Source organism: Lissotriton vulgaris, chromosome 6 (genome assembly GCF_964263255.1).
Source record: "Lissotriton vulgaris chromosome 6, aLisVul1.2, whole genome shotgun sequence".
Lineage (NCBI taxonomy): Eukaryota > Metazoa > Chordata > Amphibia > Caudata > Salamandridae > Lissotriton > Lissotriton vulgaris.
This window is the reverse complement of record NC_141694.1, coordinates 1,545,944,032-1,545,971,185: the sequence shown is the minus strand read 5'-3', so window position 1 is coordinate 1,545,971,185 and position 27,154 is coordinate 1,545,944,032. Positions and strand designations below refer to the sequence as shown.

At 47.9% G+C, this 27,154-nt stretch overlaps 1 protein-coding gene across 2 annotated transcripts in view; it reads left to right on the top strand.

Annotated features, from left to right (window-relative positions):
- The window catches only part of TASP1 (taspase 1), an 834,089-nt gene that overhangs the window by 25,060 nt on the left and 781,875 nt on the right, over positions 1–27,154 (top strand). The window contains exon 1 of one of the 2 annotated variants that reach the window (XM_086927724.1): positions 2,366–2,455. The exons of the other annotated variant lie outside the window; for it this stretch is intronic. The gene's annotated coding sequence lies outside the window, so the exon portion shown is untranslated. Of the gene's footprint in view, positions 1–2,365; positions 2,456–27,154 lie in introns of those variants that run through there. 2 annotated transcript variants of the gene reach the window in all.

The window sequence follows — 27,154 nt, the reverse complement described above, 5'->3', positions numbered from 1 at the left end:
AAGTGTAGTATTTAAAGAATAAAAGGATGTGGATGTCAGACTGCTCTGATGAGTGGCGCGTGTTGCCCGGTCTTCGCGTGCACTTTGGGTATACTGCAGCTGCTGGCCGCTACTTAGTTATGGGACACTGACCTTATCGAAACAGCCGCCACTGCGGGTGCGAGGCTGACTGCCTGCCTCCAAGTGTTTCCCCAGTTGGGTCTTCCCACGGGAGCAGACTGCGAGGTACCATAGGGATTTCTCTGGGGTAAGCAATGTAACCCGATCTTCACTTTTGTTGCAGTAACTTTTGCCTCTTCCTAACTTCACTGTTGCATGATTCAGTGAGATGATTGTTTGAGACAATTATCGCCTCACTACGCTGGTTGCTTGTTCTTAACTCTGCACCTTTTTAATGTGTGTGTATTTTTGATTGAACTTGTGCGAACCTTCCACTTGGGAATACTGCATTCACTTTGCTGTCCTGTGAATTGTCTTTATTCTTACAGGTCGCAATACTTCAACAGGACCAAACGGCCTGCGCCCCAGTATTACCGACCAAATAAGGTTGTATACCATATTACAAGTTTAAATAATCTCTTCACTGTGTGGTACTATCTACTGAGGTCCTGAGGAATTGCCATCACGGCAAGAAACAGGTCGACCTAATTAGAGGGTAGTAGTTAATATGCTCAGATAGTTTTAGGGCATGTATCTCCCCTCCCACCTTTTAACCAAGGGAGTCTACCACGCGAATAAAGTGGATTGTGGACTGACCTACCTTTTTTTAACTTCACCTTTTCCACGTCACGGCCACACCCCCCGCCCTCTCACACGCATGCACCATATGGCCGGAACAAAAGATCTCCGCTAAAGAGCCCTGGTTTCGGGAGCCCGTCAGACATTGCAGCGCCAGTCTGACGAGGAGCAGAACCCATATGATGAAGCATGACACCTAGCTTGCTGGGTGTGTGAGGGTTTTAGTTCCATCAAGGGGATTCCCCCCTCCTTCTAATACATGCACTTCTTCACTCTTCCCGGGGAACTTTGTACCCTTTTGGTATTGCTCTGATGAGTTATCAGAAGGGCATTTAATTAGGTTGGGAGACCAACAGTTCATTACGGGGAAACTTAAAACCCTAAAAAGAATACTTAACCTAAAAGGTAAAAGGGGAGAGGGGAGAGATGTGATTTAGCTCAGGGCTCGATCCCTCTACCTCAGTACTTTAGCAGTAGGTCAGGTTGTAACTGGATAATATATGGCTGGGATCAATAGTGGCAGATGTAACAAGACCTGCTTCATTTTTACAGAGATCTTAGTGGTCAAGGTAAATTAGCGCAAACAGGGAATACGTAATTGGCCCTGTCTCAATAATATATACAAACGAGTTAAAAACAGTGCATGCACCTGGAACGAAACCAGAATGATAGCCTGTTTTGCGAAAGTAGATATTGCAAGATGTTGGAATGCGTGTCGGACTACGTTTCCTAAATAGGGCGTAAACCTCAATCGCCATAGGCAACCAGGCCTTTCAATTACACAAATAGCTAACAAAATAAGGAACCAGCATTACAACGGCTAAGTTATTTGAAGCATTTATCCTTATGCTTTGAAACGCATCCATGAAAACTGCCAGTGTTTTAGTAATGACATGTTGCAAGGACACAAGTAATGCTCAACAATATACAATATTCACCTAAATAAATGTGCTTAGCCTTCTTTGATTGACAAGTTTTCAGTAGATCGAAAACTGTTCCATTTGGTCGAGAATCTTGAATACACGCAGGTGCACTTGGAACCAACATGGGACCTTCAATATACGGGCAGTAATTTAATTTTCGTACGGGGAAGAACTTGCTGTAAAACAAATTTTTTAGGCTTTTTGCAATTTTCCACAATTTACACAGGCACGCACTACGTCACACATACACAAAAATACACATGCTCAAACACAAAAGGTGCATATTAAACAAGCAGGCAGGCTGATACAGACAAACATGAAACACACATAATACACACACATTGCAACGCAGGCATTCATTTTAACACGTACGAAGCACACACATGCAGGGAGCTGTGTCTGAATTTGCCCCCTTAATGAAAACTCGTGCTTTCCGAAAAATGAGGAAGCTGGTCTGGTACGGAAATTGAGCAGTTGGGACCGAGAGCGGAGGATCGATGCTGCTCTTTTTTAACAGCTGCAGCACTTACCTGAGTATACGCGGGAATCGATGAAGGAAGTGGAGTTGGAAAAATAAAGAGACCGATGCCAATCCATCTGTCCCTTTAATGGCCATTGCACTCACGGCAGTCTTCGTTCCTGCCGCAGAACAATGACGTCACTTCCGGCGCTCCCGGATGTGCGTAGCTTTTGCTTTTGCTACCGGCTTCCGGTATATGAAAAGGTGAGAGAGCTGCTCTCCATTGAGGATCTGCGGTTCGAGTCCCAGCAAGCCGGCAGACTGATGGTTTACAGTAGGTGATTTTGGCATTGTGTTCGAGGCAGCTGTGCTTTTTAAAAATGTATTTTAGTATTGTGATGGAGTGAATTCGGCAGTCATCATGACGACAAAGCTTGTTTTCCTTTGCAAGATCTAGTCCTCGGGCCATGAGCAGGTCTGTCCGCAGTTGTTTAAAGAGTCTAACAATCGGATTCCACTAAACTATGTGTTTATGGAAATACTCTATGAAGGAAGTGCAGCCTGGGGGTACAGAAAGTATCATATCACAGCAGCGCCTCCCGGCATTCCGCATTCATAAAAAGTTTGGGGGTTTGTAGGGCTTTCGGATTTTAGGGCGTACATGGTCATTTTAGGGTTGAGGGTGGGTTTGTGTTTTGGGGGGCCAGGTGTAATTTAAGGGTTTAGAGCATGTTTGGGTTTGGGGTGCGATGGTTAATTTTAGGGTTTAGGGTGTGTTTGGGTTTTAGGGTACAAGGGTTAATATTAGGGTTTATGGTGTGTTTGGTGTGCAAGCGTTAATTTGGGGGTTCAGGGTGTGTTAGGGTTTAGGGTGTGTTTGGGTTTGGTGTGCAAGGGTTAATTTGGGGGTTCAGGGTGTGTTTGGGTTTTGGGGTGCCAGGGTTAATTTTAGGGTTTAGGGTGTGTTTGGGTTTGGGGTGCAAGGGTTAATTTGGGGGTTCAGGGTGCCAGGGTTAATATTGGGGTTCAGGGTGTGTTTGGGTTTTGGGGTGCAAGGGTTAATTTGGGGGTTCAGGGTGTGTTTGGGTTTTGGGTCTCCGAGCTGCAGGAGGTCAGACGTTTATCTGCAATTCATTGTGCAATCATCCAACAGTTTGCATTTTTCTGGAAAACTGAAACCAAAGTGGTGGACGTGCTCTTTAAATAGACAAACAATTCCTGTTAAAATCACCAGACGCAAAAACATCTTATTGAAAACACAATAGTACCTTTAAAGTATTCAGATGCTTATTTTCAAATCACCCCCAAAGTCATCAGGAACAATGTCATCTTATAAAGTTATCGGAGAGTCATTTACAAGTCATCCTCAGATCATCAGGAATAATGATACCTTCTGAAGTCAGCAGATACTAATTTTCAAGTCCTCCTTAGATCATCACGAATAATTACACCTACTAGAGTCATGAGGTACTCCTTTTCAAGTCATCCTTTAATCATCACGAATAATGACACCTACTAAAGTCATCAGATACTAATTTTCAAGTCCTCAAATCATCAGTCTGAGCTTCTGCAGCTTGCTGATGACTTCAAGAGCTTGATAATGTCTGATGACGTGTAAATGACTTCTAAGGTAGTTGGATGATCATCCAATGACTCTGGGATGGCTTCTAAAGTAATCCTGTTTGACCTGGGTAAGGAAATGAAGCTGACGGAACGTCGCCTTTCCCTGGAGGATGTAATACCTGTCTTGGAATTGAAAGGGGTGTGTGCGCAACAGCTTTATCAATCCATAATCCAGTACTTACTATTACGTCCTCTTTTGACATTTTTAGAGATCGTGAATATGAACATAACAATGAACCTGAGAGCAGCCCAGGAATGGAACCTCCGGAAAAAAGGAAGCAAGGAAGGACACAAAAACTTCCTTTGTCTAAACCTAAATCCAATAAAAATCTTAATCTGGGCATACCGCAGACACTAACCCGTTAACTCCTATGATAGCCTCTGCATTTTCTACTACAGAGGATCCTACCCAAAATTTGGAACCAATTCTAACAACATTCTTTCAACCTCTTTCAACCAGACTGTCTAAAATAGAGGATAATTTGACTTTCCTTTGCAATAAAATTCCTACTATGGTTAATGGTTTGCGAGGGGATACTGCTCCCGGATTTCTAAAAACTCAGCTTCCACCTCCATCCACTGTGGATCGTCTGAACTGCTTCACTGACATCACAGATTTGTCTCGGGTCCCCACTGTAACAGCGCGACATGGCAAAATGGTTGATTTGGTGACTGAGAGTTTATGCCCCACCCTAACTAACGAAAGGGTCCGATTGGGCGAGGTAGTTACTGGTATCGTTCCATCTCCAGATAGTGGAAGAGCTGCTGAAAGTGGTATTGTTGATCCTCCTCAAGGGCAAGGCCAAGGGCATTTAATGCGTAAGGAGGATATGGCATTTGCGCAAGGAGAAAGACTGGAACTCCCCCCGGCTGCTTGTCCTTTGGTCATTGTTTTAGCCAATATCCCTATATTAAAATCTGATCAACCGGAATCTACTGAGCAGCTAATGCATAAGACCTTGTTTTGGCTTTTAAAATTCTCAAAAGGAAGGTTCAACCTGTACCAACATCTTATTATTATAGTGAGAAGAGTCTATAGTGTGGGTTTTGCTCCAAAGGTCATAGGAGGGGATTGTATAGATGTGAATTTTAATGATCACCAACTTGTAGGTGACTTACTGAGATTACTACCTAATGTTCCTTCCCTAGACACAGACACAAACATTTTCGCCCTCCCTCTGGGTTTCTTCCATAAACACCCCAGGTTATATACAACTGCACACTTTAACCCGTTTACTGCGACAAACATTCTGCTGCTGTGCAGGCGTTCCAGGGGGTAGGCGGGGCTGCGTCGGCCAACGGTCGCGCACAGCACCAGTGAGGTAGTGAACGGCTGTCGCGAGCACGGAACGGGTTAAGAGGAGTGCTCCTTGTTATTCTCGCCCCTTTTTAAATACCTATAACCAACAAAAAACTGCTCTAGTTCCTCCTTCTAACAGATTTGCTTTACTAGGGGATATTGATGTGTGCGATTGACAGGCAAATCGTCGCCAACCATCCCTAAAGAAAAGGATATTCCTTCCCTTTCTAGATCCCAAGACCTGCCCACTGCCTAAATTGCTCTGGATCCTCCGTGTGAAGATTTAGGCTGAGAGGGTAGTGAATCAGAATCTGTAAAAGTTGTTTCGTGGAATATAGCGGGCTTCAAACAGAAAAAGTCCAACCCTGATTGGCTGGCCCTGGTGACTCAATTTGATATATTATGTTTCCAGGAAACATGGGAAATTGACCAGATTAATATAGATGGTTATCGGTCCTTTGAGACACCTGCAATACAGTCTAGGGCTGGCCGATCAAGAGGAGGATTAGTAACATTAGTGGCTAACGCATTAACATTAAAGCTGATAACATTTTTAACTCGTTCGCTGCGGCGGCTATTCCGCCGCAGCGCTAACAGGGCGGGGCGGTCGCATGCTGGTGGCAGAACTGCTCCGTCACCAGCCGCGGTTGGGCTGTGCTCGTGACGGAGCAGTTCCGTCATGGCCCGCCCCGCTCAATAGAACGCGCAGCGCAGGCGCGAAATCAGCGCCGCGCAGGCGACGCGGCCGGGCCATGACGGAACCGCTCCGTCATCAGCACAGCCCAACCGCAGCTGATGACGGAGCAGTTCCGTCATCAGCATCGAACGGGTTAAACACTACTCCTTTTTACCATTTTTTTTATTTGAGGCGCATAAAGGCCGCAATTGGATCCTTATTAAATTTTACAACAATATATTTGAGGGTAACCAGGCAATGGTGTTGGATCCCCTGGAAACATACATTACTGACATTTTAGGAAAAGCACATAAAAATTGTGATTTCGTCTGGATGGGCAATTTTAATGCCCACAGTTGCAACAGGGGGGACTCAACTGTATGTGGTCTGACATATTGTGATGTTGACCCCCTTTTTCACTTTTCTCCCAATGATTATGGAAATATTCTAAATAGGATAATAATGGCTAATAGCCTTGAGATAGTTAACCCATATGATACTATAACTGGCTAGCTGGTCTCCACTTTTTCTACTGGTTCCTATTTTTGGAAAATAGATTATATTTTAGTTTCAGAATCCATTAAATCATATTTTACTACTATTAAGACCCACTTTAATGCCTTTAGTGATCATGCGGCAATCACTTACCGCACAACAATAGCTCAAAGGCGTAAACCATCAGAGAAATTATTATTAAAGCTCTCTATAGCAAGGAAAAACAGGGTTGTTTTGAAGTGGGAAAAGGTGGATACTGTAGAGTTCACTGGCTGAATCATGGGCAAAATGGACCAGGAGATTATGACCTGCTTGGACGTAAACACACCCTATATTGATCGCCCGGCGGCCTTTGAGCGAATCCTATAAGAGATCGAGGATAATTTGTCTTGTCAGGTCTCAATTGGGACTCACAAGAAAGTTCGCTGGTTTGATAATGTGTGTGTAAAGGCCCTTAAAAATCTACATGACGACTTAAAGTCAAAACCCAGAGATCAGAATTTAGTGAAGTCATCACGTTTCACATCCAAAAAAGCAAGATTAGATAGCTTAGGGAGGAGGCCTGTGAGAATTTACAAAGAGCTGCAGCATTAAACAGCAGCAAGGACTTTTGGTCCATAATTAATGCTCCTTTCTTAGGAGAGGAGAAGGAGATTTCTCTAGAGTCCCATGTGGACGAGGACCAGTGAGTTGAACATTTTGTAGCACTTTTTGGGAATACAGCCCAAGTAAAAGCCCCATGTGCGGCTTTACTAATCTGTAATTCTGGAGATCCTTTAACCTTTAGTTTGGATGAAATTAAACTTGATCTGAATCATTCTAAGAGATGTAAGGCCCCTGGACCCGATGGGGTCCCGATCGACTTTTTCCTGGATAACCAGGACCTCTGGGTCCCATTATTCACAAATGTTTTTGACACCATAGTCCTAACAGGCCCGTTGGTATCCTAGAAAAAGTCGGTCATAATCCAGATTTTTAAGAAGGGGGATAAGGCTGCACCAAAAAAACTATTGGCCTATCTCCCTATTAGACACAACAGCAAAACTAATGGGGCGGGTACTCCTGAACAGATTGAAGAACTGGGCCTCTGAAAAGAACATGATAATCCCTGGCCAATATGGCTTTAGAATAGGAAAGGGGACGGTACACCAGTGCCTTAATTTAACCCGTATAACTGCTAAGTATACTGTGGCTAAGAATGCCCATTTCTATATGTAATTTAAGGACTTATCGGCCTCCTTTGATTGTGTGGCCCATTCCAAGTTATGGGCAATATTGGAGGACATGGGAATAGAGATCCAGATAATTAATTTCATCTGAGAGATGTATGGTAATACTACAGCCTGTGTACACTACGAAAATAAGGGAAAATGTACACAGTATTTTAAAATTACCCGAAGCATGAGACAGGGGTGTGTACTCGCCCCTTTTTTATTTGCTTTGTATACTAATGCAGTGGAGTCGACCTTGGTAGGTTTTACTCCAGATGTCCCGCATCAAATCTTCTCCTGTCCCGATACTCCTCTTTGCAGATGATGCAGTGCTTTTGAGCGCAAACTGGTAATGCACTGCAGAAACTCATAGAGGAGTACGTAAAATTTATGAAAAATCTGGACATGAGGATTAACAAAACTAAATCTTTTGTACTTGTGGCGGGTACGACGATAACAAAACACCCCACTTTGTCTATTGAAGGGCGAAATCTTGAGATTGTGAATTCATTTAATTATCTTGGTATTATTCTTAACAGGAAAAATACAGGAGTGGATATGGTGATTAATAGAGGAATCCTAATGCCAAAAAGTATTGGAGGGCTTTTTAGTTTTATAAAGAAACTAGGCTCAAAGCCATTAAATGTAATAAGAAAGATCTATGAGGCAAAAACACTCTCTATCGCTGTGTATGGGGCAGCTGTTTGGGGCTTTTCGGATATTTCGAAATTGCAGACTATCGAGGACGTTTTTTTGAAAAGATTACTAGGTGTTCCGCAATCGTGTTCCTCTTCCATCGTTCACTCTGAGCTGAGTGCCCCTTATATAGCAAATAAAATTAATTGTGCCCCAATCCTTTTGTGGCAATCAGTATGGAGGAAAGAAACCCAAAGTCTAACTAAACATATTTGGGTGGACTGCCTGAATTTAGATGGGATACATAAAATCAAATGGCTAAAATATGTTGAAGTCAATCTCCAAGCAATTGGATTACGTAAACTATATGAGGACCCAAATTCATGTTTGACCATTTCCAAAAAAGAATTAAAGCTTCATCTATTAGATCATTTCGAAAAGAAAAGGTAGGACTTCAACTGTAATTAGACCACTGTGAGACATTGTCTCTTAGCCCCTACTATAATCAATACTTTGACCTCATACCAGTCTTTTGTAACAAATCTTCAGCATATATACATATTACAGAGATTCTGACTAAATTACATCCCGCTTATGTTAGGTTACCCCCCCGAAATCTTACTCAATTAATGCCCTTTATTTATGCCCATGTGATAACCATTCTCTTCAAAATGATTTGCATATTGTCTTTTCTGTAAGCTGTATCTGAATGAAAGGAAAAGATACACCCTCTCACTTATTCGTACATTAAATATCAGACAATCTCACCCAGTACTTCTATTTCCAGCAATACCTGGATCCCCTGGTATGTTTCTGTTTGGCCTCGTTCTTCTTAGCTGCTATAAAGACAAGAAGTCGAATTCCCTTGTGTGAATTTTATAAGTAAGATAAGGGTCACTCGATTACATTTTGATCTTGTATTAATGAATTTATTTTATTTGTCGTGTTTTTAATCTTTTTTTGAATTATATTTCATGTATCTGAGCTTTTATAGACGTCTCTTTTATCTTGTAATGTTTTATTAATACTTTGGATGTATATTTTGTAGAATAATTTTTATGCTGTCATTCATTTTTTTTTTTTTTTTTGGAAAACCTTTATTGAAAATTCAAAGCACACAGCTATTCAGCCTTACATCCCTGAGGCTAGGCAGCAATTTAAAGAGCGGAGAAGAGGTGCGCACAAATCAATTCGAGGAGCAAATCAGGTTTAATTTTATATTATAACTAAGAAACCTAAGATAACAACAAGAAGGAACGATAAAGAAAAAATAAAGGGGAAAAAGGAGAAAGGAGGTGGCAAGGTACAACATAGGAGCGGCAATGCATGATTCCAGGGGGCGAGTGGGACCGATTAGCACTCTGCACTAACCATATGCTGTCATTATTAAGGCTAAATAAAGTTATTTGATGATGATGAGTATCAGTGCTTTTGTTGTGAAGAATTAGAATTGAAAATGTTTTAATAAGTAAATTATGAGACTGTCAATTAAACATTGCTAAGGTCTGTAGAAGGCTTAGTAGTTTTTAAAGGGTCGCAGTCACTCCCTCTCTTCCTTTTGTACCGCTTTCATCTGCAATCTCTCACTATGTTAAGCACTAACACCCTTTTTTACCCCCACATCTTTCTGAAATTTCTAATCCGGATATCTCACACCTCTTCTCTTTCCCCTTCAGCACCTATTTTTCACTCTTCTGCATGCACTTACTTGCTTGTCCTGCACTTCACCATCCCCCCACACACAAAACACACCCACTCGCCTGTAAGCTTTGTGTTTTTGTTTTACTTTAGCCCTGTCTCTTTTTCAACAGTTGTGTATGCCCTTTGCACACCTTTGCACAGATTCATAATTACAATAACCACGTTATTAGTGCTCTGTGTGCTCTGCAGGGAGGCCAAGGATTGAATGAGCATGTGTTGAGAACACCTTTATTACCCACTGTTAGGCACTATGAGAAACCTGCATATATCAACTGCAGAGGTCTTTATCATGACCCATTATAAACATCCACCAACAACCTGAACACGCACACACTGAGAGGCGACTATATGCTGTATGAAAAAAAAAATTACAGAAGCACAGTATACTGGAAAATGTAAACACTCTTAGGGCATGCACGATTAAGTAAAGCAAGTAAAATGTTCACAGGAAGTATATTGCTTACATGGGTTACCTAATGTTTTTTACAGTCTTTAATCAGATACACCTACATCTACAGATCATGCAGAAAATCTAGGAATCATTCTAGATGACAAGCTCAACATGATGGCTCAAGGCAGTGCAGTGTGCACCACCTGCTTCCACATCCTACGCATGGTCTTCAAATAGTTGCCTCAGAACACCAGACGGACCACCCCACAAGCACTCATCATCAGCAGGATTGACTATATCAACAGTCTCTACTACGGATTTTCCAAACAACTCCTCTACAGACTCCAGACAATCCAAAGCACAGCCATATAACTCATACTTGAACTCCCATGCTGCACACACATCACACTGCACGACAGGAAGCTTCACTGGCTCCCCATTCACAAGTGCAGCCAATTCAAACTCCTCACACACACATACAAAGCACTACAGAACACAGTACCAGAATATTTGTACAGCTTCATACACTTCACCAACCCACCAGAGACATACGCTCTGCCGCACTCACACTCGCATTCTCTTCCCTCATCTGCAAAAGCAAAACTGTAGGTTGCTCATTCTTCAGCATTGCACCCAAGACATGAAACTACCTCCTCCACGCATCTGAGCCTCCTCCTCACTTCTTGAGTTCAGAAAGAAGCTTAAGAACTAGCTCTTCTTATTAGCACTTTGGAACCATACACCTACACACCTTTCCCAAGCGCCTGGATACCTTCTTTGATGATTAGTGCTGTACGCTGATCAACGTAACATAACATGTCTTCAGTTCCTTGCAGAATTCGAGAATTGAAGAGGCAGCTTTGATGTGTAGTGAGAAGTCATTCCAGGCTTTAGAAGTGATGTAGGCGAAAATCCTACTTTCTGATCTGGTCTGCATATGTCTGGGATATTTGCGAGAAGTAGTCTGCCTGAGTGGACATGTCTGGTGGGTTTGTAAAATGTGATACGGTTGTTGAGGTAAGTTGGGTCTGTGTTGTGCAGGGCTTTAAATGTTTGTAGGAGGAGTTTAGTTTGTTTGTGTATAGGAAGCTAGTGGAGCACCCTAAGGTTTAGGGTGATGTGCTTGCAGCATGGTAGATTGAGTCTGATCCTTGCTGCTGAGTTCTCTATGGTTTTGAGATGCCTGGTTAGTTGTGTGCTGATTCCGACTTAGAGGGTGTTCCTGTAGTCAGGTTAGCCTATGATGAGGTCTTGGATGATGGGTCTACAGGTGCTGGTGTGGAGTCACTGGAAGATTTTCTTCAGTATCTTCAGGGTGTGGAAGCAGGAGGCAGTGACGGTGTTGAGTTGGGCAGTCATGGTGAGTTAATTACAAAACAATTCCAGTGCACACGTTATAGTTGGTTAATCATATAGGTTTTGTTTCTTTCTTTGAGCAAACGAACAAGCAGCGTAAATCCTGAGTAATGAGACAAGATGGACACAAGTAGGTCAAATCATTTAGGATGTATTAAGCTCTTCTGTTGGAGAAGTGTGGCTCACCGGTTAGATGAGGCAGACCCGGACGCAGAGGTCAGGCCCGGGACCAGGGTTCAATCCCCGACGCGGCAGGGTCTTGAGCTCAAAATGTCCACGGACTCGATAATTCTCGCCTCGGTGCCTATTACAATCATGGGTTCACCCTCTGCAACTCTGGGCAATAGCTTGCTTAATCTCCACTACGGCCCCACCGTGATGGGATGCCTGGCTTTCACCTTGGGGGATGCCCAGTAGGGGTTATCTCGCAGGGAAAAGCCAGGATGGGTTCCTAAAGCAAGCGCGTTGAGACCTTACGGTGAAAGGCGCTACATAAGAACGTATGATTTACGATTCATGATTTGATTCTAGAAGGGTGACATCAAGACAAAAAAATATAGTATATGATCAGACGACACGTGTTTCGTCTAGGGAGCAGAGGCGCCCGTGACTCTTCAGGGCTGTAGGCAGTAACTTTAGTGAGTTTCGGTTAGACGGTGATACTTCCAACCCGGCGTATGTCGGGTGAGTGAACAGGACCGTTAAGTAGAATCCAGTATTGGAAATATAGTATCATAAGGCAATGTAACGACGGGCGGGTACATCGGTCGTGGTGATGGTACTCTGTGAAGCAGAGTGCTAACACGCGTATCCTCCGACAGCGGCTCTTCCAGTATCCTCCGACAGCTGCTCTTCCAGTGGTGGAAGACCAGCTGTCGGAGGATACGCGTGTTGGCACTCTGCTTCACAGAGTACCATCACTACCACGGATGTACCCGCCCGTCGTTACATTGCCTTATGATACTATATTTCCAATACTGGATTCTACTTAACGATCCTGTTCACTCACCCGACATACGCCGGGTTGGAAGTATCACCGGCTAACCGAAACTCACTAACGTTACCGCCTTCAGTCCTGAAGAGTCACAAGTGCCTCTGCTCGCTAGACGAAACACGTGTCGGCAGGTCATATACTATATATTTTTTTTCTTGATGTCACCCTTCTAGAACAGAAGGGCTTAATACATCCTAAATGATTTGACCTACTTGTGTCCAACTTGTCTCATTACTCAGGATTTACGCTGCTTGTTTGTTTGCTCAAAGAAAGAAACAAAACCTATATGGTTAACTGACTATAACGTGTGCACTGGAATTGTTTTGTGCTTATTTGGTTGGGCCCTTGCCAACCTTTACAGAGCTTCTTGGGGTCTCCACGGTCCATGTTGCACCGTTCAACTTACTTTTCATTCTTGCATTTACTATCTGTTTATCCACACTAACCGCTACCAGCATAGGCGCCACTTTTTCTTGTATACTACAAAACGCTACACTGATTTTCTAACATGGTGAGTTAATTGTTGATGAGATTTTTGGGGTACCTGGTGTTGTGTGTCAGCTGAGCCCTGCCAGCCACCAGGTGGAGTTCCACAGTGAGGAGTTTCTGCTGAAAATCATGATTTCTGTCTTGTGGGTGTTACGTTTGAGACAGTTGGATTTCATCCAGTCGGTGACCTTGGTCGTGCAGGTGGCAAGCTTCGTCTGGGTTTAGATGTTTTGTCCAATAAGAAGAGTATCAGCTGTGTATCATCAGCATAGGATAGCATGTCGATTTCATGGGTGTGGGTGATGATTGCAAGCAGGATCATTCAAGTATTGAAGAGTCAGGCCAAGTAATGAGTCTTACGACATTCCACAGATAAGGTTGCTGGCGTCCAAGTAATAAGGGGACAGGTTGACTTACCAGGTTTAACCAGTCACGATGGAGCACATCCAGTAGAGTACAGGTCCTTGGTTTCCGGTTTCATTTAGTCGCTGGATGAGGATGGGTTTGAATACTATGGTGAAAGCCGTGGACTGGTCCAGAAGGATGAGTGCTACGGTGTCTCCTCTGTTCATGATATGGATGGATCATTTGTAATGCTGAGGCTGTGTCCATGCTGTGGTTAGGTCTAAAACCAGATTGAGTGGCATCACAGAGATGGATGTTACTTTAGGTGTCTGGCTAGGTGCCTGTTGATCAGCTTCTCTTGGACTTTGGCCATGTAGGGTAGCAGGAAGCTAGGTCTGTAGTTGGCTAGCGGCATCGGGTTAGCGAAGGCATTTTGAGGAGGGCAGTACTGTGGTGTGTTTTTACAGGCGCCTGGTTAGGGGCTGCAGTGATGGAGGTGTTCAAGATCAAGGTGAAGGCTGAGCTAATGGGTTGCAATGCTTTTACGAAAACACGGTGTGGACAAAGGACCAATGGCACCTCGTAGGGGACCTTCTGTAATGTGAAAACAGTTTCTTCTGTTGTGATAGCGTGCCAGGACACCAGTGTGGTTTCTTTGCCAATGCTATACAGACATAAGGGCAGGGAGGCTTAGTAAAAGTTTCCATCTCTCGCCTAAACTAAACCTATATGCTTCACTGTTTTGACTGTGGTTTCTTCACTGTTACTTCAAATCTATAATTCTGTTCATCAGCAGTCAATTGATCAATAATGAACATTTCACATTCTCACAGTTCAGAATCAGAAACCAGAGGGCTTCTCTTGCTTTAACTCGATAAACTTTGAGCATATTCTAAGACAGGTGTTCGTGTAGATGGTGTCACCACAGCATTTCAACCACTATAGTGTTCACCACTTGCTGATCTGAGCCTTAACTTGATTTCTTTTCACTGCTTGAATTCTTTAAGTCTCAGGAGGTGGACGATGTATAACCTTTTCCACTTTCCCCGCTGGTGCACTCACTCTGCCCTGCGTCCATTGCGCCCCGTGACTGTCCCTTCCCCCGTTGTTCTGTAACGCTAGCCCGCAGTAAGTACATACAGTCCTCTGATGCTCCTGGTATGTCTTTGTTATGCGCCACAGGTTCTAATATGTTTTTCATGACGCATATCAAGCCCCCTTGCAATAAGGAAAAACAAAAGTTCCAACCCTGCACACATGTTTTCACTCAGTTGCACAGCACTCACAAGACACAGTATTATGACGGCAAGCTTGAGGAAGAGGGAGGGAGGTTTTTTTTATAGGTATATGATGTTTGCTTTTTTGTGAGTCATCCACATGGGGATTTGACCTTATTCAATGTGATCGATACCGGCTTAGTTGGTAATGACTGTGTGCACCACCAATCCAGCTATACTGACAAGCACATTTTCATTTTTATCTACTTTCTTGTGTCTATTACAAAACAGTGCCTGTGATACTACTGTCAACTGTATGCCTTATTGCCTCTCGGATGCACATCTAACCAGGACTTGTATGATATGCTTGTGAATCAACACAATGCAATACAATTTGTTTAGTAAAAAAATAAATTGGCATTTGGAGGGTGTTCTAAATGTGACACTGTTTGCAGCATTTTCATTGGTTGCACAGTTTTAGTGTTTCTGACAGTAACACTGGTCAGCCGTACAGGATGGGCCACATGGTATTGCTTCACTTAGTCAATGGACACCTGTCTCTTCCATTTCTTTCTGAACAACAGTGGTAAGATCACAGTTGTGTTCCTTCTGTCTCTATGACTGGCATGGCTCTCTTATCAGTGGGTCCAAACTGTTCTTCCCCTGCCAGTTTTTCATCCACACGTTCACCTACCTTGGGTAACCAGCTAGTAATAACAGACATTGACTGGACTGCAACTGCTCTCCATTCACTCAAACTTTGTCAGATAACTGTAAACCCTGCAACATATGAAGTTGTGAATGACCCTGAAAATTCTCTTCTTCCAAAAGGTGTGGCATGTAGATTTTCAAACTGAACAGCATTTTTTTAAGGCGTGCAGTTCATTGAAACAGGCCATGGCATATTATTCAAAGTTCTCTGTGCAATATATAGTTTATTATCCAGGCCGTACCATAGTGTAAGACTCTTGCTGGTAAGACTTTTTTAAGCATGCTATTGGCATGATAAGTGTCTACTTGATGACAATGAATATATGTACATGCTGATCGATCACCATAGATATCCTTGCCTGTATGCTTTGCCTAAGGTACACAGGATCTTTCTTTTCCACCAGAAAGACCCATTGTGTCTGGCCTCCGTGGTCCTACCGAAAGAATATCCAAATTCGTGATTTATTTTTTTACTGCCCTTTGTGTTGAATCTTGCTTTGTTTATAAAGGATACTAAACACATACTAAGTCTACTATTAAGTGATGTAAATTGGGAACCTGGAATGCTAATGGTAACACAGGATGTATCGCCTTGTACATTTGCATCAAACATGATATCTGGGTCAAAGCACTGCGACATACCTTAAGCACCCGACCGGCTAGCCTATGGGCACACACAGACGTGCTACTATAATTGACTGAGTTGATCCTAAATAATAATGTTTTTCTCTTCAAGAATGACTGGTATAAACAAGTACAAGGAGTAGCCATGTGCTCCAGGTTCTCTCCCTCCAATGCAAACCTCTTAATGGGGAGGCTGGAGGAGGAATGGATCTGGGGCCCGAGAGCCATGCAATGGAATGAATCCATATTGTGCTGGGTTTCGCTACTTTGATCGTTGTATTATGATATGGGCAAGGGACACACAAAAACTGCAGGAATTTTGTCATTATCGTAAAGCAAACAATTCAAACTTCAGATTTACACATCAGTATAGCGAGAGGAAGATTGTCTTTTTGGACGTAGAATTGTTTATTCTGGACAATACTATGCACAGTAGATCATATCGCACACCAACATCATGTAATTCTATTTTACATGCATCCAGTACACCTCACCGATCAAATAAGAGCAATCACTTCTCGAGAGATGATGAGCGCAAGACGTAATTGCAGCCATGCATTATATTCTCAGGACTGTTTACGGGACATGGAAGTACGCTTTGCACGGGACACAGACCATTAGAGCAGCATGAAATAAGATTCTTAAGGTAAATAGAAGTGACACATTGAGGAGGACGACACAGAAGAAAGACAAACCTGAACAGGTCCGAATAATAACAGACTACCTGGGTGTTGAACGTATTGTGGAAAAGCATGCAAAAATACTGGCACATTTTACGGACTGATAATACACTGGATGAATTTACCTCGGGCAGACCTGACATCACTTTTCGTAGGGGTAGATCTCTGGGAACTGTATTGAACCCCAGTTATTCCACACTGAAACCCCATTCTCATTGGATGAGACATCACACACTTGTATTTTTTGGTCTCGCCTGGCGCGCTGCTCTCGCCATGCAAGGGCTTCTTGGAATAGATACAGTTCCAGAAGTCGTGTCGCTGCTCCGCCTGCAATTTTGATTTGTGCGCGTTGTTTTGCGTCATGGTTTATGTAAAACACAGTGAAATGATTGCAACGGAGGAAATCATTACACTGAGGGTTGCCACCCTGTCCCCTTTTTGCCCGCCCACCGGGATTGGATAGTTTACTTGCGGAGGGACACGGCCTCCTTCAATTACTTGGTAAGAGCACTATATTTGTTATTACTATATGTGTTCGTATTTTCACTGCCAGCATGGCTGGACAGCTCGGCCGGCTTTTGTGCAACAAAGGCGCTTGCAGAGCGAATTTCATGTTTTGTTTTACAAAGGCGCTCGCAAAGCCATTTCATGTTTTGTTTTAATGTTTAATTTAAAACAGAAACTAAATGGCTTCCTTCCAATTTGGACAATCCCACCTTTCCACATATATCATGTAGCGTGGATGGCGCGCACTTCCGTGAAACCATCCACTGAAATAGAGGTTTCGGTATCTCTGCCGCCTCACCACCAGCGTGTGCTCTCTGCACTGCCTCTGGCACTGCTTGTTTCAACTTCCACTACAGCAGGCCTGGCAAAAGCAACATTTGTGACTCTGTACAGTAAACTCCAGTGAGCAGCGAAAAACTGCTTCAGCTTTTGTGCAGCAGTGGCGCTCGCAGAGCGAATTTCGTGTTTTGTTTTAATGTTTAATTTAACACAGACACTGATGGCTTCCTTCCAATTTGGACAATCCCACCTTTCCACATATGTCACTTAGCGTGGATGGAGCACACTCTGTGAATGCGTGACATCCAATGAGCAGCGAAAAACTGCTGGCAGTAGGGTCAGAGGGGAAGCGATGTGCCCTGTACACTAAAATCCAGTGAGCAGCGAAGAACTGCTGGCAGTAGGGTCAGAGGGGAAGCGAGTCGGGGGCCAGATTCTCTTCAAGCCATCCTAGATTTAAATACAGATGTCTGTGAGGGCCCTGCTGAGTGCGCCATCTCCTTAGTTGGTTATGCGCTCTCTCCTTTTCCAAACACACTTTGAAAATGTACCCGGGCCCATTGCTGCATGTCCCTGATACTGACCACCCCACTGTACTGACTGTACAAAGATAAATCCGTAATTGGCGCATCCTTGAGACCTGGCACTGTGTTTGTAGGCAGGTAAAATGTTTGCTAGGCTAGGTTGCCTGAGGCCGCCAGCAACAACTCTCGCTGTGAGAGAGAAATAGGCTGTGCAGTGGTGTGCATGAGTTTTTAACACTGCCATTTCCTTGTTCAAGTCCTCATTCTCGGTTCCGTTTCATTTCATCTTACTTACAAGGGCACACTTTTAAATAATTCAAAATACGTTTAAGAATTTTTTACAAATGAGCCTGTAAGCTAAATTAGCAAAAACCCTTTTAAATGGGTGCGTGCCAAACTGGGGGCATGGCCAAGATGGCGGAGTAGGAAGACGCTTCTGATCGAGGCTCCCGAACCCGTCCAGGCCCCAGGCCTTTGAAACAGCTTGTTCTCCCCCCGCTGGTGCTAAACAGCGACGGGAGAGGTGACGGACTCCGCAGAGCTGAACCAGGAGCTGGACTTGGCCCCGGAAACAACCCGGACACGACAGACCGGGTGTGGTGTAGAACGGGCCCCGGAGTCTGGGGCGGCGAGGGCCTGTAGCCAAGATACGGCCTGGAGCGAAACGGGACCCAGAGACAGAGGGATCCTCTGGCCGCGACGTGCGGTGAGGAGGAGAAGTGGTCCAGGAACCGCGAATACAGCTGGAGGTAGCTCGAGAGACGCCGGACGACCCTACGACCTAAATCGAGGCCTCGGCTGAGGCCTACTCCGAAGGGGATTCCGCGGGAGTGCGAAGAGGCGCCGCCGGCGTGAAGGGCGAGACCGAGGGGCCGCTGCAACCGAGCCCGGAATCGGAACCGACCCTGGAGACACTCCGGACACGTCTATCCGAGTGCGGTGGGCGGCGAGCTCCGGAGTCGGGAGCGGAAAGAGACCGGAACCGGGAAGCGGCCGGGAGCGACGAGGGAGCCCGAAGTGGTGCCGGCCTCTGCCAGGAGTGCTCCGAGAGGTGAGGAGGTGGCCCTCGAGACACGGAGGTGGACCGGGGCTCCCCGGAAGACACTTTGCGACCCGGCGGGAAGTACCACTCAAGGAGGCCGGTAGCAGTCTAAATCGAGGCCGCGGCTGCGGCCTACAGCACGGGAGACCGGCGTGGAAGCTGGGACTTGGCAGAAGAGCGGAGCCGGGTCGCACGGCTCTAAGGTAGGAGCCCGGACTCTCTTAAGAGCCGCCGTAGTGCCAAAGGGAGGCAAGGGCAACCGGGCATCGAGAGGCAATACCCGGGGATTTAGAGGTCCGCTGAAGAGGACACCACCCGGTAGAGCCCGGGAGGGGACATAGCACCAAGGGGCCGCTACCACTTACTCCCCACAACAGATGAGGCCAGAGAGCTCATCAGCAGCCCTCCCGGGAGCGGAGATCGGGGGTAGAAAAAGGGACCTGTGGAAGACACTGCCTACGTGGGCCACCAGAGACAGGAGGTGAAAACACGTGGAGATTGGGCGCAGGGGAACGCACAGACCACCCCGCGGCGAAGCCCCGGTGGACCCACATACTGAGAAGGCCCAGGGGAACGAGGGGTCGAAAGGACCTCCCTCGGACATAGCAGGGGAGGAGAGGACACACAGGGACTCCTCCACACTTGGGACTCACAGCGAGGAAGGCTGGACACTCCGGGGGCACAGAAATAGCCAGAACAACTAGCAACCCCGGAGAAGACTGACGTATGAACACTGCTGCGGCCTAATTGAGGGGAGGATAAAGCGGATCGGCACGGCTGGAGCACACCGGTTCCCACTGGAATGAAGGGAGTAGAGCGGGCGCCTTCAGGGAAGCATTTGCCCAGCGGACTGAATCAGTAGGTGGTATAGGAGAAGTGTAGTGGCCCCGCAGCCAGGATGGCGGGACAAAAAGGCAGTAAGAGGGGGGAACGCACGCTCCCTGAGATGCTCAGCAGAAACCCAACCAGAGGAGAAAGGAATCAGCCTTCGCCGAGCTCTGCGGGAGGCTCACAATCAGCAGGTGGCGGGGAGCCTCCGGTCACCAGGTCCTTTTTGGAATCCCTTTTTGGCACTCTGAGGGACGATTTTCAGGCCCTGAAACAGGAGGTGGCAGGAGAAGTGCGCGAAGTGCGTAGAGAAGTGGACGGCCTGGGGGAGAGAGTGGCCACGGTGGAAAGCACTACGCAGCGGCAAGACGAGGAACTTGTGCAACTACAGCAAGAAGTGCTGCGCCTTAGAGACAAACAATTGGACCTTCAAGCACACAATGAAGACTTGGAAAATAGGTCTCGGCGAAACAACATAAGGGTTCGAGGAATTCCATCAACGGAGGAGGGTGCAGGGGGCGTGGCTTGGACGCCGATGGCGATGGTCGCCTGAGAGCTCTGCTCCGGGACTGAGCCTGTGATTATCCTGCAGATCGGAGGCCGTGGGGCACCCTAGTCCCCGCAATCCGTCGATCAGGCTGATTGGGACCTGCCGAGGCACCTGGTGCAACTCGAACATGAGTTGATCCGACGGAAAGTCGAGGTTTGTGGTCCCGCGGAGTGCGGCCCAACATGGCGCCCGGACCTCTTTGTCCCCTTGGTCGGGACCTTTAGTCTGGAGGAGCGTCGTTCTCTACAGCGCAACCTCCGCCTTTTCATCCCCCTGTGATGTGATGGTCTGGGTGTCGTTCTGATCGGACTTTGAATAAGGTGATTGCTCCTGGATGATCGGATGCCCTCACTATAGTGGACCTCGACTCACGGACGCCTGGCGGCCCTGGCGGCGGTGCCGATCCCCTGAGCCGTGCCTGGCTGCATCCCCCCCGAGTGACTGACTTCCATGGGCAGCACGGCGCCTTGGCGCCACAAAGTCTCCGGTGGTGTTGGAGACCCTCGTTCCGGATCCTCATCGGCCAAACGGGCCTGCCCGACCTGGCGCCGATTGTCCCCGCCTCCTCCTCAGTGCCCTCCGACGCGGTGGTGGCGCGGCCCGAATCTGTGGAGGTCCAACAGGCCCTGGAGACGGAGATCGCCCGCCCTCGGCCCGAAGGCCACTAGCCGAGAGAGACATAGCCGACACCCGCACTTGGTGGCGCCTCTGACTGGCTCTCCACCGTGTGACTCCTGCGCCATGGGAAAACCGAGGGGAGCCAAGGGGACCACCCCAGCCGCCTCAGACTCGGAGGCCCCGGACAAAGAAGAACGTGGGGACCCGGAGAGTTCTGGTGGAGCGCCACTGCAGCAACAATTTGACCGGGTCCTGGAGGCGATCGCGACCACACGCTCGGCCCTCCAGCAGGACATTGCCCAGGTGGCGACGAGTCTGGGCCTCCTTAGAGCGGACCACGGCAAGCTCTCGGATAGGGTCAAGGAAGTGGAGGGCTCGATGAAAACCTTGGAGCCAGCACAGAGAACTCTAGCCGCGACGATGAAGGATGCCCTCTCCCGGATTGATGCCCTGGAGCGGCGAGCGGAAGACGCGGAAGGTCGCAACAGGCGAAATAACATTCGAGTGGTGGGCCTGCCGGAGAAGATCGAAGATGGCGACATGGTGGCATACTTGGAAGCCTGGCTACGGGACACGGTGGCTCCGGAGGGTCTATCCTCCTTCTACACCCTGGAGCGAGCACACAGAGTCCCAGCGAGACCGCCGCAACAGGGCCGTGCCCCGCGACCGGTGGTGGCCCGGTTATTGCACTTTCGGGACAGAGATCTCATCCTTAATGCCGCCAGACATAATGGCCCCTTCAAGGTGGCGAACAGCCAGGTGAATATCTTCCCGGACTACACCTATGAGACCCAGCGCAGGCGGTTCTCATTCCTGGCGGTCAAGCGCGAGCTCCGGAGCGAGGGCATCCAATACTCGCTCCTGTTTCCTGCAAGGCTCCGCATAATTGTCGATGACAAGACTCAGTTCTTTGATTCCCCGGAGGATGTCTGTAACTGGCTAGAACTCTATAGAGCCGGAAAGGATGGCCTTGGCTCCTCATCTCAACTAGCAGTGGAGCCTGGACAGCGACGGCGGTCCAAAAGGATTCGGAGTCGCCGTGGCCGGTCAGGCGGACCCTCGACTGCGGAGACGTCGACGGAGCGGAAGGGAGCGTTGGAGGTGTTGTCTGCGCTATCTGGCTCACGGGATGGTACCATAGAAGAGGAAGCGGACCTTGGTGACGAGGGGGTACCAATGGACTCGGAGGACTCGGTGACCGACAGTGTCCACACCCCGGTGATTACTCCGAACTCGGTTGAGGACCTTCTGGATGGACAGGGTTGACGGGGTGAGCTGCGTCCATTTGGGTGGGGGCCCGTGGCGGGAGTAGGCGATTGCTCATAATTCCCGGGGAAGTGGAGGTGGGGTGCCCTGCCCGTGCCTTGAGGGTTTCCTCTTATTGTTTTGGGCTCACTTTAGTCTCGGTAGCCCGAGCATCGAGGGCCCATTGCCAACGCCCAGCCCGCACCTGGCCCTTAAGGCCTTCCTGCGGTGGCGACTGCAGGATTAGTCGGGGATAGAGGGTTTGCTGGGGGTATGGTTTGGATGGGGTCTAGATGGCACTATTTGGGTCCTGTTCTGGGGAGGGTGGGCAAGGGTTTGGGTCGAACCGGGGTTGTTGTGTTTTGGTTGGGGAAAATGGCCGCCATCAGTGCTGGGTTGATTGTTGCTCTTTCTTTGTTGGGGCCCGGATGGAGAGACTTTGCACGAACAATATGGGACAATGGCTGATGTTGCTAATGTGAAATGCATTACTTGGAATGTACGGGGGCTTCACACTATGTCTAGACGTCACAAAGTCCACGCTTATTTAGTGCGTAGAGGGGTGCAGATGGCGCTGCTGCAGGAAACCCATCTTAACAAGGCGGAAGGGGCGGCGCTACAGCGTAGGTGGAGGGGGCAGGTCTTTTGCACTTCGTACTCCGCGTATGCCAGGGGGGCGCTAATTTGGATCAGAGCTGGGGTTCCTTTTCAGGTTACGAAGTCAGTGGTGGATCCGGAGGGTCGATATGTGGCCATTTCGGGCACTCTAGGGGGGAGGGACCTAAACGTTTGCTGTGTTTATGCACCCAATGTGGACCAGCTTGCCTTCCTTTCCAGGTTATCGGGCTCGTTAGCCAACTTTTTTTCCGGGCCCCTCCTGCTCGGCGGGGATTTCAATTCAGTGGTAGATGTGGAGAATGACCGCTCACATCCCCCCCTCCCTGACTCTCCGGTTCGCCGTGTGGCTAAAGGTAGGAAGGATTAGCCGACGCACTGGGGTCTGACGGATATCTGGAGGGATCCAGATATGGACAGGGATCTATGGACAGATCAACTCAACGTTACCCACAGACTGGGGAACTGTCACAGGCAGGGAAGACCCAATTGGCGGACCTGGAGCTCCACGATCTTTGGCTCCGACTTCACCCCACAGATAGGGACTACTCTTATTATTCACATGCACACAAGACATACGCAAGACTAGACCATATTATAGTCACCGGACCGGTCCGCGACCTAGCCACGGCGTCTGAGATTGGAGTCCTTTCTCTGTCGGACCATGCGCCGGTCTCGGGGGTCTTCACTCTGTCACCGGTTCAGGCTCCTCGCGGGGTATGGCGTCTCAGAGACACTCTCTTGCACAAAAAAACAGTGGTGAAACACATTACAGAGTCGATCAGGGAATACCAGTCTCACAACAACAACGCGGACACCTCGCTGGTGATTCATTGGGCAGCACTCAAGGCAGTCTTGAGAGGAGAATTCATTGCAATCTCCTCGGCAGAGAATAGGGAACGGCGACAAAAACGAGACAAACTCACGTAAAAGGCCCGGGAACTTGAACAAGTGCATCACCGCACAGGGGCCCCCAGGATCTGGAGGCAGTTGAAGGCAGCGAGGAAACTCCTGTCGGCACTGGACATGGACAGGGCGGAATATGCGGCGCTGCGTCTGAGGCACGCGTATTATACGGGAGGTGATAGGTGTGGTCGACTTTTAGCGAACAAACTCAGAGTGGCACACCAATGTCACCGGGTAAAAGAGATTGTGGTTAGTGATTGAGTGACGGTTACAGACGATGCCCAGATAGCCGAGGCCTTCCGTCGATTCTATGCCGAGTTATACACAGGGGACCATCCAGCGGCGAGAGAAACGGAGGATTATTTGAATACGGTCACCCTTTCATCTATGGCACCGACGCAAGCAGAGTATTTAGAAAGAGAGATCCGGGTCGAGGAGGTGATTGCAGCCATCTCCAGACTCAAGCATGGGAAGGCCCCAGGCCCGGACGGCTACACCACACTCTTTTATAAAACGTTCAGTACCACGCTGGCGCCCATTCTCGCTAGACTTTTTAACTCGTTTTCCACCCCGGGAGCTATTCCGCCTGATCTCTTACAAGCCACAGTGTCGGTCATACCCAAACCGGGAAAAAACCGGACCCAATGCAGTTCGTATCGACCGATCTCCCTCCTAAATGTTGACCTCAAACTGTACACAGGGATTCTTGCAGCTAGACTGGCGCTCCACCTGCCGGGACTGGTGGAGCCGGACCAGGCCGGCTTTGTGCCTGGGAGACAGACGGTGGATAATACCAAACGAGTGGTACACATCTTGGAGAAGGCCTCCCGAATTCCTGGGGAGAGAATGCTGTTGTCCGTCGACGCTGAGAAGGCGTTTGACCGGGTGCACTGGCCTTATTTAGAACGGGTGTTGGAGATAATGGGTATAGGAGAGAAATTCTGCTCTTTAGTGTTCAACTGCTATAGGTTCCCATCAGCGGTGGTACGGGTGAACGGCTATAACTCCCAGAGGTTCACTATCGAGAGAGGCACCAGACAGGGCTGCCCGTTGTCCCCGCTACTCTTCGCTCTGTATATGGATCCGTTGGCCCAGAGAATACGCCAGAACCCAGGCGCGACCGGCGTAAAGATGGGAGGATATATCCACACGGTCAGCCTTTATGCAGACGATGTGATACTGACCCTAGAAGACCCGAGACGAGCACTCCCCGCGTGCATCAGAGAATTAGAGGCTTTCTCGACGGTGGCGGGATTTAGAATGAACATGGGAAAGTCAGTTGCATTAGATATCTCCCTGACAGCTGCCACGAGATCGGAGCTGCAGGGGCTCTTCCCCATGCATTGGTCGTCGCACCAAGTGCAGTACCTGGGTATCCTGCTGGCGCCCACGCTGCCGGCAACGGTAACCGCTAATTATGAGGCTCTGGGTAAGAAGATCAAAGAGGAACTGGGGAGATGGGGCAAGAGCATGATATCCTGGCTTGGCAGGGTAGCGGCGGTCAAGATGACGATCCTACCCCAGGTTCTGTACCTGTTCCGGGCACTGCCGCTCCAACCGCCCAAGGGGTGGATCCAACAGACACAGGCGGACCTAGCCCGCTTCATTTGGCAAGGCCGCAAACCGAGGATAAAGAGTTCTCTCTACGCTAGCTCCTGAGTCGGGGGGACTAGGTATTCCGGACCTGCGCAAATATTTTCAAGCAGTGCAGCTATGGTACCTGGTGGAGTGGAGCAAGTGGGAGTCGGCAAGCACTGGCTATTCCAGGACCAGGCGGTCGCGGGCCGTCCACTACAGGAGGTGCCCTTCCTGCGTAGGGCACACTGCCCTCCTAACCTTTATGCGTCCTTTGTCACACGGGTCCCGTTGAAGGTATGGGATGCCACCAACAAGGTCCACGACCTCACCACGTTCCCTTCACCGTTCACACCAATAGTGGACAACCCGGACTTTACACCAGGGACGGAGCCGGGAGCCTTTACGCACTGGCGCTCAGCCGGATGTAGCCAGTGGATGCATGAGAGTTCGTTACATGTGTACAACTTATAAATGAATTGTAATTTGTCTCAAACAAGTCCCTTGTAGCACCCCTTGACCTCAACTACTTTGCGCCCAAGCCTACAAGGATAAATTGGGTTTCCCCTGCCTATAACAGCCGGATGTAGGGCTCTCTTCCAAATGTATGATGCGGAAGGGATCCTCCCCTTTCGGAGTCTCAAAGAGGATTATCAGCTGTCCGAGACGGACAGGATGCGCTATTGGCAGGTGCGGCACTGGGCGCTGCAGCCACAGGTGAGAGAGTCGGCTGACAGAAAGTTGCTGCCATACGAAAAATGGTTGGTAACGCGCACTTCCGACGCGAAACTAGTCACGGATCTCTACAGGCTGTTGCAGCCTCCCCCCTTCCACTTTCATAACCCTGGCAGAGAACGATGGAACCGGGAACTGGGCAGGACACTAAGCCATAAAGAGTGGGACCAGATTTCGTATCGAGCAAGGCATTCTGCATATCATATAGGACTCACCGAAACATTTACTATGGTGTCCACATATTGGTATTACACCCCAGAACGGCTGCACAAGATGAATCGACATGTTGAGAACATCAGTTGGCGGGCGTGTGGGCAGATAGGCACACTTACATATGTTTTATGGGACTGCCCGCTGCTACACTCTTATTGGAAAGAGGTGATTGACGAGATCGATGCACACTTCGAAATAGAGCTGCCCCGCCTCCCGGCATACATCCTGTTGGGTGTTCCAAACGGTTTAATATACCCTCTGAAATCCCGTAGAGGTAGGCAAATTGCTTTAGCACTAGGCTCAGCAGTTCAAAACATCCTAATACACTGGCGCACGACCGTCACCCCCTCCACTCCGGGTTGGATACACAGACTGTGGCATGTCCTGAGCATGGAAAAATTATCACTCATGGTGGCTGGGGAGGTGGAACAATTTGAGGAGCTGTGGCAACCATTCCATGCACTGCTAACCACGGAATTCAAAGAGCTCACATGTCCAAGGTACCTAAGATTACTGAGACTAACACCACCGATGGATCACACTGCTTAACGGTCAACTGACCGGGCATGATCGGTGATGATGGGCGGTGGTAGGGAAACGAAACAGGAGGCAAGCAAGGCACTGGATGGGGTAGGGAAGGGTCGGGAGGGGAAGGGGAGGGTGAGGGAGTTGGCGGGGTAGTTTTATAAAATTAGAAGGGGTACAGAGGGATAACTCTATCTTTGTTGTTTTTTGATCTTTGACGGAGCATACGAGAGCGAAGCCGAAGGGGGCCCTGTTAAAAGAACTTGGGATATTACGCACTCTTTTAGGACTGGCCCCACGGAACACACCACTGTAACCATTGCTCGAATGTTTTCTCTTACTTTGTACTCTTTCAATAAAATGCTTTAAACATAAATGGGTGCGTAGGGCACATTTTAATACTTCAAAAGTTGAGCTTTTGC